At 32.9% G+C, this 14,070-nt stretch overlaps 1 long non-coding RNA gene across 2 annotated transcripts; it reads left to right on the top strand.

The window, feature by feature from the left end:
• On the top strand, positions 1 to 1,625 carry LOC141711107 (uncharacterized). 2 transcript variants are annotated; one of them, XR_012571217.1, is made up of 5 exons: positions 1 to 188; positions 518 to 653; positions 1,080 to 1,139; positions 1,431 to 1,479; positions 1,566 to 1,625. It is a non-coding gene; the product is annotated as an uncharacterized LOC141711107 (long non-coding RNA). The 2 variants fall into 2 exon arrangements; XR_012571218.1 differs by lacking the exon at positions 518 to 653.
• Positions 1,626 to 14,070: the final 12,445 nt, after the last annotated feature.

Raw genomic sequence — 14,070 nt, 5'->3', positions numbered from 1 at the left:
GGCATGTTATGATGCTTGTCATTCAACTTCAACAGCTAAACTTCTGATACCACAAGGAGAGTGGCTGACTGCTGAGCTTGATTCCTGCTCTTTCCGCTGCAATCGTTTTAATTAGAGTTTGAAGGAATACAATTAAATCAGTAGATTGTTCTTGATAATATTGGGGGAATGTTGTTGTTGTTTATCAGGTAGTAATATGTACTATTAAGATTATGTTTACTAGTGTATATCATGATATTTTTAGACATTCTTTTATTCATTTTAAGTATATTTTAGTTTGAAAATATATTTGAAGAAATTTATGATTAAGTAGTAATTGTTTAATTACTATATTTAATTTGATTACTATAATTTAATTTTAAGTAGCATATGAAGTAATATGAAGTATGAGTAGTTTTTTTTCTTTTATTAAAAAGTATGTGATTGTGGGTTTTTTAATTATATGTAGATTTACCGAGTGTCAAAAATTAAGTTCACGTGTCATTCTTGTCATTAGCACTGCTTATGTCTTGTACAGGGCATCTTTATTCCACTCATGAATGAAAGATGTGAACATTAGTATTCTACCTCATGGCTGCTCTTGTTGTTGTACATTGTTGCTGTAAGTTTTCGTGGACTTAAAGGACCTGAAATTCCAGGGGCACGGCGTGAAGGTTTGGCTGCAAACCACCCTCTTGTTTTGGTACCTGGCCTGAGTAATGTGTATCATGTTCAAATATAACCTAACACGCTAACAAACTAAGGACCCAAACATAATAAATCAAACTATCAAAGCCCGAAATAGCCATGCTAAGATAAAATCCAGTTTATAGCCAAACCAATCTAATATGTGTCAATATATATAACAAAATAACAGGGATGATCCCCTTAAATTCTCATGTGATGTTTTTTTTAGTTCACGGTTTCTGTTCCTGATGCATGTATACATTTACTCTCTCGTCAATTGCTTTGAAAGAATAGAATTAAAAGTTTGATTGTTTAAATTAGTCATTGTTCATGTAAGGTGAATATAAGCTTTATATTTTGTATAGCCCATACATAAACTAACACAAATGTTTTTTTTTCTGATGAATGTTTAGGCAAGGCAATCACTTATCATCAGAGTACTTTTTCCTATGCTTGCTCATCCCCGTCATCCTGTAAGTTCTTATTCTCTACTTTATCTTCATGTATAAACATATACAGATTAATGTTTGAATCATTTCTTGAAGAAACTAATATTTTAACTTCTACTAAAATCTAGCCAATATTGGAGAAACTAATTAAGGTGAGAAATAACTTGTAAGATATCGTCAAAACAGAAAAACAATCGCTAATAAATTAATAATGGTGATTTAAGATGTTAGGCTCCTTATTAATGGCTGTAATTTCCGCCAGAACCTTAAGATTAATTTAAAAATGTGATTTTGTTAATGTTATATATGTATCAGCTCTGGAGAAGAGACATCGAGTCCCCTCTGCCTAGAATCGGTTTAATAAGTGAGTATCGATCAGACCAACATTGTCAGTATAAATGCATACATAAATATATATATGTGATGATATATGTGGGTGTGAATATGCAGGGATGAAATTCAACGAATCAAAGCAGCAAATCCAGATATCAGCCACAGAGAAGCATTTAGTGTTGCGGCTAAATGTAAGTATCCCCTTGTTATAAATGAACATCAGGGTTCGGACTTCTTGATACAATGATTAGGCTAATATGAAAAAAGAAATCTCTCTTTTTTACCAATTTCACTTCATCAGTGGGCACATTTTCCACCCATCCATTTTGGTCTCATGACTGCTGATCAAACTACTGCCAAGAAGATCTTGAGTTTTAGGTTGTGTTGAACATTACAACCTTTATATTATTATTTTTAGCTTGGAGAGCAATGTCGGTTTAAAATAGTGATAATATTTACTGTTTGCCCAATACTGCAACTTTCTGATGATGGTTGATTGAAATTTAAGTTTAAGAACAGTCTTAATTCTTTATGATTGAGATTCTGTTTCAGGAATTTGAGCCACCTGTACCTGTTCATCCTGAGGTAGACCCAAAAACAGTAGCTTAAGTTATTCTGGGGGGAGGTGCTGGAACTTGTCTGTTTTCACGGACTAGCAGAAGAGCTAAACCAGCTGTAAGTGATTATTTCATGTGTGTTTGTGAAATAGTTTTTCCTGTGGTTGCTTATTATACATTGAGTTTCTTTTAGGAAGTATGTATTATTTGAAATGCAGAAATTGTTTCACATGGAAGTAATTATGAAGATTATATGTAATGTTTGGTGAGGTAGAAGAGACTTACAAAGATTTTGCAGCTAGCCTTCCTGAAGATGAGTGCCGGTTATGCGGTTTATGACTATGATTTTGTGACCTTAGAGAATTAGTACAAGAGCAGAATTTTATTCATTTCATGGTAAGTACAAAATACAAGGTCTTAATTTTGCTTTATTTGCATTCCATTTCATTAAGTTCATTTATTTCTCATGTGTATATGGTTGCAAAGGTGTCCTGATACTGTAAAAGGTACGGAGCAAAATGATTTACGCAAGCTCTGACAGATTCAAGAGGGAACTCGATGGCATCCAGTTTGAGTTGCAAGCCACTAATCCAATGGGACTTGATGTTTTCAATAGCTGAGCCAATTAAAATGTATAGAGAATCTTTAAGTTATACTTCTAATTCTTGTAGAGAATTTTTGTATTGTAAATTTAATTTCAATTGTGAAATAACAATTGGATTGTCATAATACAATTTAATTTTAAAATTGGTTTATTTCAAACAATGAAATTAAATTTGTAAATAGTTGTGTGAAAGCCACTTAAAAATGATGAAAACCGTTGTATGTCTCACTGCACATATTTTTTTTAAAAAACTGTTGTCTTTTAATATTTTTTGCAATGTTTTAAATCTTTTACTCCATTGTCTTTTAAAAAAACATTCATAAAAGAAGCTTATAAACGGTTGTTTATGACAATATCGTATAAGGTAACAATAATGGTTTTTCTACAAAACCATTGTTGTTAAGTTAGATAGACAATAGTTTAATAAAGAAACAGTTGTTTTAAAAAAGTTCCAACAATGGTAAATATAGAGTACCCGTTGTGCCTTCTTGATTGTAACCACTATTAAAAACGGTTGTCTAATTTCTCTTATTACAAGGGTTAAAACAACCATTGTCTGGTATTCTATCACACGAGTGTTGGATAGACAACGGAAACTATACATATCACACAACGGTGCAAAAGTGTTGTATGATTGCAAATATGTTGTAGTGATTGTTAATTCAAGTATCTCTAAAAGCATTGACGAACATATAAGCATAATCAAGCACATCTCAAGAATTCAAGTTTAATACTCATAAAATTATCATTTGGTTTAGGGATTCAAAACAACCCTCCAACAAAGAAGGTTTATCCTACCATAGTCATGAATAAGTACATTAAAATCATAGAAAGTTGAGAATACAATACAAAGTAAAGATGTAGAAGAGAAATCCTTATTTCGAAATTACCAAGCACACAATCTTCTCCTTAAAATATTCTTCTCTCCTTGGTGGCTATGAATATATCTATCTCTAATAATAGTGTACGCCAAGTCAGCAATACTCTCAGGATATGCAACAAGTTAAACACATCAAGCTCACACTAAAACATCACCACATAGTACATACAAGTGCAGAGTGCGCGTGTGCTTAGATTAACAAAATGCTCTCTACTGAACCAAGAACAAAGGCATACAAGTTTCAACATGACAAGTCACACAAGTTAATAACTCCCAAGTTGATCACTAGAATAGATCTTGAATACTTCGTTACTTAGAAACATCCATCATTCAAGTTAAGCAAGGGATTTCTATGTCTTCTTTTTTTTCTACAATATTACTAACTATACACATATTATTTTTTTATATGCTCGGTCTAAGCTTAGGAAGCTCCTTAGGGTAAGTGAGTTACAACCACCATAAGACTTCACAAGCTAGGTCTAAGGTCAGGTGGCTTCTCAGGGTAACTGAGTTACGACCACAGTTTTTTTCCAAGATTTGCTTAATTTCCCTATTAGACACCTCTGCCTGTCAATTGATTTATGGATGATAAGGTGTAAAAACCTTATGTGTGATGTTATACTTGTGAAACAACGCATCAATGGTCTGGTTGCAAAAATGTGATCCTCCATCACTAAGAACAACTCTCAGCATTCCAAATCTAGCAAAAATATGTGTCGTCAAGAACTCCGAAACAACTTTAGAATCATTAGTGCTGGTGGCTTTAGCTTCCACCCACTTCGACACATAATCAACAACCAACAAAATGTATAGAAAACCATTTGAATTCAAGAACGGTCCCATAAAATTTATACCCCAAATATCAAATAACTCAACATTTAAAATAGGATTCATTGGCATTTGATTCTTAGCATTTATGTTCCCTAATCACTGGCATCTATCACAAATGCTACAAAATTCCTTAGCATCTTTAAAGATTGTAGGCCAATAAAAACCACACTCTAAGACCTTATGTGTTCTTTTCGCTCCAAAGTGCCCTCCGCATGCATAATTATGACAAAACCTTAACACAGTTTCATATTCATTATCAGGAAAACATCTTCTTATTACTAGATCGGGACAATACTTCCAAAGATATGGATCATCCCATACATAAAATTTTGAATCATGTTTAACTTTATCCTTTTGTGCACTAGTCAAAGTATTGGGCAATATTCTAGTGTGCAAGTAATTCACAATGTCTGCATACCATGTAATAAAGTGTTTTAGAGCACTTACCTCAATCTGGAGAAGTTGTTCGTCCGAAAATGTCTCATTTATAGGCACATCTTCTTACTCCCTCACCAAGCGACTCAGATGATAACCTACAACATTCTCAGATCTTTTCTTGTCCTTAATTTCAATGTTAAACTCTTGTAGCAGCAAGATCCAACGAATGAGTCTTGGTTTTGCCTCCTTCTTGGCCAACAAGTACTTTAAGGCCGCATGATCAGTGCACTACACCATAGATGGGAAAATAAGACACTTTTCTAATGTAATGCCTGTTTTGCGTTACGTTAGACAAACTTTTTTGACCTATTGTAACACTAACGAAATAGCGTTACTTTACATGTAAAGTTACTGTTACGTTAGAGGGCTTGTGTTGCAGTAGAAAGCTAATGTTACAATAGTGCCGACATGACGTAACGCTTTGCTTTATCATTATAATAATATTTAATTTATTTATTATTTTTTTGGGCCCCACCAGTGTACACGTCAGCAAAAGTGGGTCCCACATGTGGGCCCCACTAAAACTTGTTCCAGAAAGTAGGTCCCACATGTGGGCTACTGTTACTTTGCTCAACCATGCCACGTGTGCACCGCCACGTCATTAAATAATTAATTATTTAATAAATAATTAATTAAAAAATTAAATAAATAATAATCAACTAAATAAATAATGGAGAAGTGGGCCCCACATGTGGGATCCCCTTGTGGGCCCCACATGTGGGCTGCACTTGTGGGCCCCACATGTGGGCCCCATATTAAACAACTATTTAATTATTTAATAAATAATTATTTAAATAATTAAATAAATAATAATTAAATAAATAAATAATAAAGAAGTGGGATCCACTTGTGGGCCCCACATTTAGGCCCCACATTATCCAATTATTTAATTATTTAATAAATAAATATTTAAATAATTAAATAAATAATAATTAAATAAATAAATAATGGAGAAGTGGGCCCCACATGTGGGCTCCCCTTGTGGGCCCCATATGTGGGCTCCCCTTCTGGGCCCCACATGTGGGCCTCACATGTGGGCCCCATATTAAATAATTATTTAATTATTTAATAAATAATTATTTAAATAATTAAATAAATAATAATTAAATAAATAAATAATAAAGAAGTGGGCTCCACTTGTAGGCCACACATGTAGGCCCCACATTATCAAATTATTTAATTATTTAATAAATAATTATTTAAATAAATAATTATTTAAATAATTAAATAAATAAATAATGGAGAAGTGGGCCCACATGTGGGCTCCACTTGTGGGCCCCACATGTGGGCCCCACATTATCCAATTATTTATTTATTTAATAAAAAATTATTTGAATAATTAAATAAATAAATAATGGAGAAGTGGGCCCACATGTGGGCCCCACATGTGGGCCCCACATGTGGGCTCCACTTATGGGCCCCACATGTGGGACCCACATTATCCAATTATTTAATTATTTAATAAATAATTATTTAAATAATTAAATAAATAAATAATGGAAAAGTGGGCCCACATGTGGGCCCCACATGTGGGCTCCACTTATGGGCCCCACATGTGGGATCCACATTATCCAATTATTTATTTATTTAATAAATAATTATTTAAATAATTAAATAAATAAATAATGGAAAAGTAAGCCCACATGTGGGCTCCACTTGTGGGATCCTCTTTGTGGGCTCCACTTGTGGGCCCCACATGTGGGCCCCACATTATCAATTTATTTAATTATTTAATAAATAATTATTTAAATAATTAAATAAATAAATAAATGAGAATTGGGCCCCACATGTGGGCCCCACATTATCTAATTATTTAATTATTTAATAAATAATTAATTAAATAAATAAATAAATAAATAAATAATCAAAAAATATAGTGCCCGGATCATGGTCAGATCATAATAGGGTTCATATGTCAGGATAGGATTCATTTAACGGTTCGACCCACATATACGTCGTTCGATTTTTTTAATCGGCTTTCTCGACGATCCAACCGTACGGATGTTATTAAACTGCCTTCCTAAAATTGGGAAAAAATAATCAAAAAATATAATCCCCGGATCATGGTCGGATTGTAATAGGGTTCATATGTCAGGATAGAATTCATTTAACGGTTCGACCCACATATCCGTCGTTCGATTTTTTTAATCGGTTTTCTCGACGATCCAACCGTACGGATGTTATTAAACCGCCTTCCTAACATTGGGAAAAAATAATCAAAAAATATAATGCCCGGATCATGGTCGGATCGTAATAGGGTTCATATGTCAGGATATGATTCATTTAACGGTTCGACCCACATATCTGTCGTTCGATTTTTTTAATCGGTTTTCTCGACGATCCAACCGTACGGATGTTGTTAAACCGCCTTCCTAACATTGGGAAAAAATAATCAAAAAATATAATGTCTGGATCATGGTCGGATCGTAATACGGTTCATATGTCAGGATTGGATTCATTTAACGGTTCGACCCACATATCCGTCGTTCGATTTGTTTAATCGGTTTTCTTTACGATCCAACCGTACGGATGTTATGAAACTGCCTTCCTAATATTGGGAAAAAATAATCAAAAATATAATACCCGGATCATGGTCGGATCGGGACATTAAAATTTCGTTTTTTCTAAAATTTACAAAAAAATGAAAAAAATGAAAAAATGAATAAAATGAAAATCATACAAAATGTGCAGTGAAAATATGGGCGGCGAAATTTCCCCCCAAAAACATTACTCTCTCTCTCAGACTCTCTCTCAGAAACATCACTCTCTCTCGACCTCGCTCACTCACCTCAGCCTCCCACCTCGCTCACTCACTCACCACTCACCAACACTCCCTAACTCTCACCCATCTCACTCTCCCTAACTCTCACCCATCTCACTCTCCCTAACTCTCACCTCACCTCAGCCGCACTCTCACCTCAGCCTCACCTCAGCCGCTCTCATTTCGGTGGATTCAGCAGCAATTAGGTGGTTCTCAGCAACATTTCGGTGGTTCGGGTTCTCTGCAACGGAGTTAGGGCATGCAATTAGGATTTCGGAATTTTAGGGTTTCGGTTGGAGCTAGCAATTAGGGTTCAGAGCTGCTTTGTGGTTTCGATTTTGGACCAAGGTAACCTCTAGTTGAACTTTATTTTTGATTTTATGTATTTATCCCTGCTTATTTAATATGTTTAATATGTGTCTGTGTTTAATATGTGTAATATGTGTAATACGTTTAGAGTTTGTGTTTAATATGAATGTAATATGTGTTTGTGGTCATCCCCCCATCTCTCTGTCTCTCTCTCTGTCTCTCTCTCTCTCTCTGTCTCTGTCTCTCTCTCTCTCTCTTTGAGTTTTATTGTTTTAGATTCTTGTAATTATGGTTATTGCATTTCTTGATGTGATTATGTTCCGAGATGAATTGATGAAATTATGTTGCTTATTCGCTGTTTTTTTTTATTTAATGTCCAAATGCAAGGCTTAACTCTGTTTGCCATTTGGTTACTGTGTTGTTTTTATCGTCTCTTAACAGTACTGGGCCTTCCTTAGTTCCTTGTAAAATTAAATAAATATATATTATTCGAATACTTAAGACATTAATCTAATCTCAAACTGATTTTATGTGCTATACAAGTCTTTGACTATTGATCTTTTACATTCTAACATTTATTCCCTGTGTGCTATTCAAAAGTTACAGTTGTAAATTGAAGTAAAAAATTTAATAAAAATCAAAGCATGGATAAAAATGGGGAATGAGATGTAGGAAATTATTAGTTTATCTAGTATCACTGCAGTATAGTGCACAGAGAGGATTACACGGGCTTTTTTAGGTAGACTTATAATCTTTTAATTTCGCAAGCGATATTATACAGTGTACGTATGGAAGATGATTATAGTAGCTGGATAGGATTTCCAAAATCTGGTAAAGAATATGTACGAGGGATAAAGGCATTTATGGAAAATTCATTTCCAATTCATGCTAAAGGAGAAGAAATGAAGTGCCCCTGCAAAGTATGTGTCAACCGTTATTGGCACACTCAAACAGTTATCTATGATCATCTCATATGTAGTGGCCCTTCTCCACTACATATGAAATGGATTTGCGAGGTATCACATACCAAAGTATACGGTAGTACTGACTTCATGGATTCGGGGACAGGGATGGATTTTGAAGATAATTTAGGTGAAATGTTCAATTGTACGGGTAAAAAGTTTCATGATTTAGAAAATGACTATGAAAGTCTAACAAATGCAGAGGCTAGAAAGTTTTATGGCCATGTTAGGGAGGGTAAACAACCACTATACCCCGGATCCACTAAATTCTCTCGGTTAAGTTTCCTGATCAAACTTTATCATTTAAAGTGTGCTCATGGAATTTCCGAGTCTGCCTTTGGGGAATTGCTGGAGTTAATAAGAGACGCCTTTCCTGATGCCCAAATACCTTTGTCTTTGAATGCTGCAAAAAATATGATCAAGGATTTAGGCTTACATTATGAAAAAATACATGCATGCCGAAATAATTGCATGTTGTACTGGGGAGAAAATAAAGACAAAGAAAAATGTGACAATTGTGGTGTTTCTAGGTGTGTGTTACCAGAAAAAAAGGCAATGATGCAATGATTATTGTTGTGTTATGTCAATTTAATCACTGAACTTTTCTTCATAAATTATTGTAGTTGCCCCCACCACCACTGACCGAAATCAAAAGAAAAAGACCCCGTACTTTGCAAAATAATGAGAAAATGAAAGATCAGCTACAAGGTGATGCACGCCAAGTAAGATCTCCCCTTGAACTTGCTATACCTGACATCGAGGTATCCTTGTCAATGTTCCTCTTTTTTTTCTTCTAACCTGGACTGTAACACTTGTAATATTCACTTAAACACTCCTTCCAAATTTTTAGAAAGAAAGTACCATGCATAGTTGAGCGACACTAATAACAGTGCTGATTTATAATTAATGCAGGTGCCCCCCCCACCGCTACCAGCATGTGAGCAAGAAAGACTTAATCGAATGAAGGAAAATGATAGAAGGTTGGAAGAACTTGGGATCAAAAAATTAGTGATTGATTTGAGAGCTCGATCAGCAACAGTTATTGAGAAATCCAAAGAAAAAGACAAAGCCTCTCCGGATGATGATGATTATAATCCGGAAAGTGAGTACGAACATGATAGTGATGATTCATCTGAGGTATGGATTTCTTTTACAGTCTTCATTACTTTGGCCTTCCTTCCTTGTTTCTCAAGAGTGTAAATTATGTTTTTTATTAGTTTAAGACCTGATATTTTGTTTATCACTATATCAAGTTTCCTATATATTTTGTTTTTATTTTATACTCTTTATTGCTTTGGCCTCACATTATATTTGCAATCCTAATAATTGTAGAGAATGAAGAATGGGAAGAAAAAGAACCATATCCCCCTTGGACCAAGAACTCATTCGCGAGCTAATGTCACCGCTGCAACAGAGAATGAACCATCGCAAGCTGGTAAAACATCTGACAAGGAAATGACCAGTAAATCTAAGCTCCTGAAACCAACATGTAGTAAAATCTTAAAATCCGCGAGCAATTCAGAATCGCGTGGGTCTGTATCTGCTTATTTAGCAATGCGGGAACGTCAAAAGCAGGGCATTCTTCCGCCAACAACCGAGAATGTGCACACTTCTAATTCGGAAAATGTTGTTGAGGAAGAAACTGAAGTAGGTACTTTTACTTTCTAAATATAACTACGCATGAATTATGCACACTAATTATTTATTGATGGAGAGGAAGTAAGAATTTAATTAATTATTAAATTCGCAGTCACCTTTTTTTATGTTTGCATGTACTATGAAGTACCAAAGCCCAAAAAATGGAGAGGAAGGACAAAACTGCTAACTGTTCACGCAAGGACACGTGATGAAAGACTGGTGATTTTTTTGAACAAACAAAATGTACCTGTTTCAAGAGACGGAAAAGTTACGAGAGAGCTGAGTAATTTTCTCGGAACATTTGCAAAGGACAATGTCTCTCTTACTTATGTCAACTGGCGCCTGGTTCCTGAATAATTGAAGAAGAAAATGTGGGACTATACTCGGGTAAATTCTATTACCTAAACCTCAGTTTCATTTATTTTTCAATTAACCCCTTCATTTTATTGATCTTGAGTTTATTATATATTAGGACCATTATATTATTCTGAATGAAGCTCAGTCCTGGGTTTATGAGATAATTAATAGATGCTGGAGGACTTACAAGTCTCGGATGAAGGCAAAGCATTACACACAGCATGCCACTGATGATGAAAGGCTTGAACATAGGCCCAAGGAGATTCCGCTCAAGGATTTTAAATTGCTGATAAAGTATTGGGGAGATGAGTCGGTGAAGGTGCCTTCGTGCTTCTTTTTAATATGATTTTAATGATTTTAAAGATTCTCAAACTGGATTGTGCAATTTTTTTTATAGGAATTAGCACATGATAACAAAGTAATCCGCGCTTCGGTAACTGACCCACACAATCAGGGTGCCAACAGTAGTGCAGAAGTTGGAGAGAAGTTGGGACATCTTCATTCTCAGTTGATTTTCCTTTACCACCTACAGCTTTCTTGCTGCTATTCAAAGCATCATAATCAAGACCAATAGCTATGTTAGCACATGGCTTGTTCTTCCCATACTACTGAACAACCAACTCAGACATCTTCTGTGGTATGTATCTACAAACACCTAAACATATAGAGAGACACACATCTTCACTTTTTCTGTTTGATGAAGTTATTTTTAATATTTGTGTATGTTTGAATTTATTAGAGAGAGAAAAAGTAAATAGTATTATTAGAGAGAGAGAAAGAAAGGGGTGGCAACCCAAATACTAAAAGGGGGAAATGAATCTGGATTACGAAGGAAAGAAAAATTAGAGAAGGGAAAAAAGGCGGTTAAAAGATGAATGTGAGATTTTTTTTTCATTTATATGTATTATTTGATAGTAATTTTTATTTAAACATTTATTATATATTAATAAAACATAACTACATTTATAATGTGACATGATGAGAATTGATATATGTTAAAAGTCATATAGTTGAATCATCCAAAAATTTATTTTAAAAAATTATCATATAACCAAGTATGAATCTCGTGTTACGGAGTAGTACTTTTATTATATTTTTCTACTTTCAGTCATGTAAGTGTAATTTGAAATTTTTTGATATTTTTTTCATATCATTAGAATAAATATATCTTTACATTCATATAGTTGGACCGTCAAAAAAATTATTTATAAAAATTATCTTTTCAATCGGGTTAGAAACTGGTGATACTGAGTAGTACTTTTACTAGGTTTTTCTATTCCCGTCATGTAAGTGTGATTTGAAATTTTTTGATAATTTTTTCGTATGACTAGAATTGATATATCTTAACATGTGTATGATTGGATCGTCGAAAAAATTATTTAAAAAAATTATCTTGTCAACGGGGTTAAAATATTATGATAGTAAGTAGTACTTTTAGTAGATTATTCTATTCCCGTCAAGCAAGTGTGATTTGATATATATTCATAATTTTTTTTATACGATTATAATCAATATATCTTAACATCGTTGAAAAATTATTTTAAAAAAATTATCTTGTCAATCGTGTTAGAATATCGTGATACTAAGTAGTATTTTTACTACATTATTCTATTCCTGTCAAGCAGGTGTGATTTGAATTTTTTTGAAAATTTTTTTATATGACTAGAATCAATATATGTTAACATCCACACAGTTGGATCGTCGAAAAAATTATTTAAAAAAGATTATCTTGTAATCGGGTTAGAATCTCTTGATAATAAACCGTACTTTTACCAGATTTGTTTATTCTTTTCATGCTAGTTTAATTTGATTTTTTTTATAAATTTTTCATATGACTAGACTTAATATATCTTAACATCCGTACAGTTGGATCATAAAAAAATATTTAAAAAAATTATATTGCCAATCGGGTTGGAATGGCAAGTAGTACTTTTATTAGATTTTTATATTCTTGTCTTGCAAATTTAATTTGAATTTTTTTAATATTTTTTTCATATGACTAGAATTAGTATAACTTAACATATGTCTAAACAGTGTATAGACAACACAAAAAAGCAATGGTCTAATACAATACTTTTTTATGTCGTATGAGTTATACTAAAACAATAGTATTCTAAAACCGTTGTCTAATATTTAACAACTATTATTTGACCTGTTGTGTGAATTATACTAAAATAATAGTTTTGAAAACAATTTTGTAATATTTTAGAACGGTTATGCGACCCGTTATATGAATTCTTATAATACAAGAGTTTTTAAAAATTGTTGTCTAACCTCCCAAAATTTTAGCATTTTTAAACAACGGTTCACAAAACCATTGTATGAACCTTGATTATATAATGGTTATGGGAGGAAAAAAATGACCATTGTCTGTTATTTTAGAATAAGGGTTTTTCTTCAGTTGTTGTCTGATGTTGTTTTTATTGTAGAAATTTTAAGTTGATTTATTTAATTATGTGATTTTCAATCACACCAACTAGCTTATATCTCTAAACTGAATATCAATATTGTAATATATTATATAAGCCAAAAATATTTTTGTTATTAACTACATACACTCAATACATTTTATATATCTAAAATAAACGTAGACCGGATTTTGATCTAAGAATGAAATTAATGTATAAACACAAGCGACAAAACAATACCGTTTATAGATATAGCAACGCATACTATACTAGTCAAAATGCGAATTGTAGATGTATTTCGAAAAATTACAGATATAGCAATGCATACTATACAAGTCAAAATGTCAAGTGTAGATGTATTTTAAAAAATTACATATACAAGTCAAAATGCCAAGTGTAAATGTATTTCGAAAAATTACATATGAGTGCAAATCGTTAATATTTTTAAATATTGAATCCTCTCTATTGATATTTGAATTTCTCAATCGGTATACGAGATGTTATTTTTTATTTATATTATGAACCAAGGAGAAGAATAAAAAAAATAAGTTATGAAAATTATCTATAAGAAAATGAAAAATATTATATAAAAAATATAATAGAGAAGTTAGATTTTAGTAAAAAACATTAGTTGATTTTCAATAACATCAACCACCTTATATCTCTATAATAAATATCAATCTTGCAATATATTATATGAGTAAAAAATAGATAAATGCACCTAAGTAAATTTATATCTCTAAAATGAATGTGGATCGGATTTTGATCTATATTATGTAAACAATAAAATTAATGTATAACAGAAGCGATAAAATAATACGGCTTACAGATATAGAAATGCATGTTACAAAAGTCAAAACGCCAAATGTAGATATAT

Source organism: Apium graveolens, chromosome 3, assembly GCF_009905375.1.
Source record: "Apium graveolens cultivar Ventura chromosome 3, ASM990537v1, whole genome shotgun sequence".
Lineage (NCBI taxonomy): Eukaryota > Viridiplantae > Streptophyta > Magnoliopsida > Apiales > Apiaceae > Apium > Apium graveolens.
Note: the sequence above shows the minus strand (reverse complement) of the source record. Positions and strands in the feature narration are given on the sequence as shown.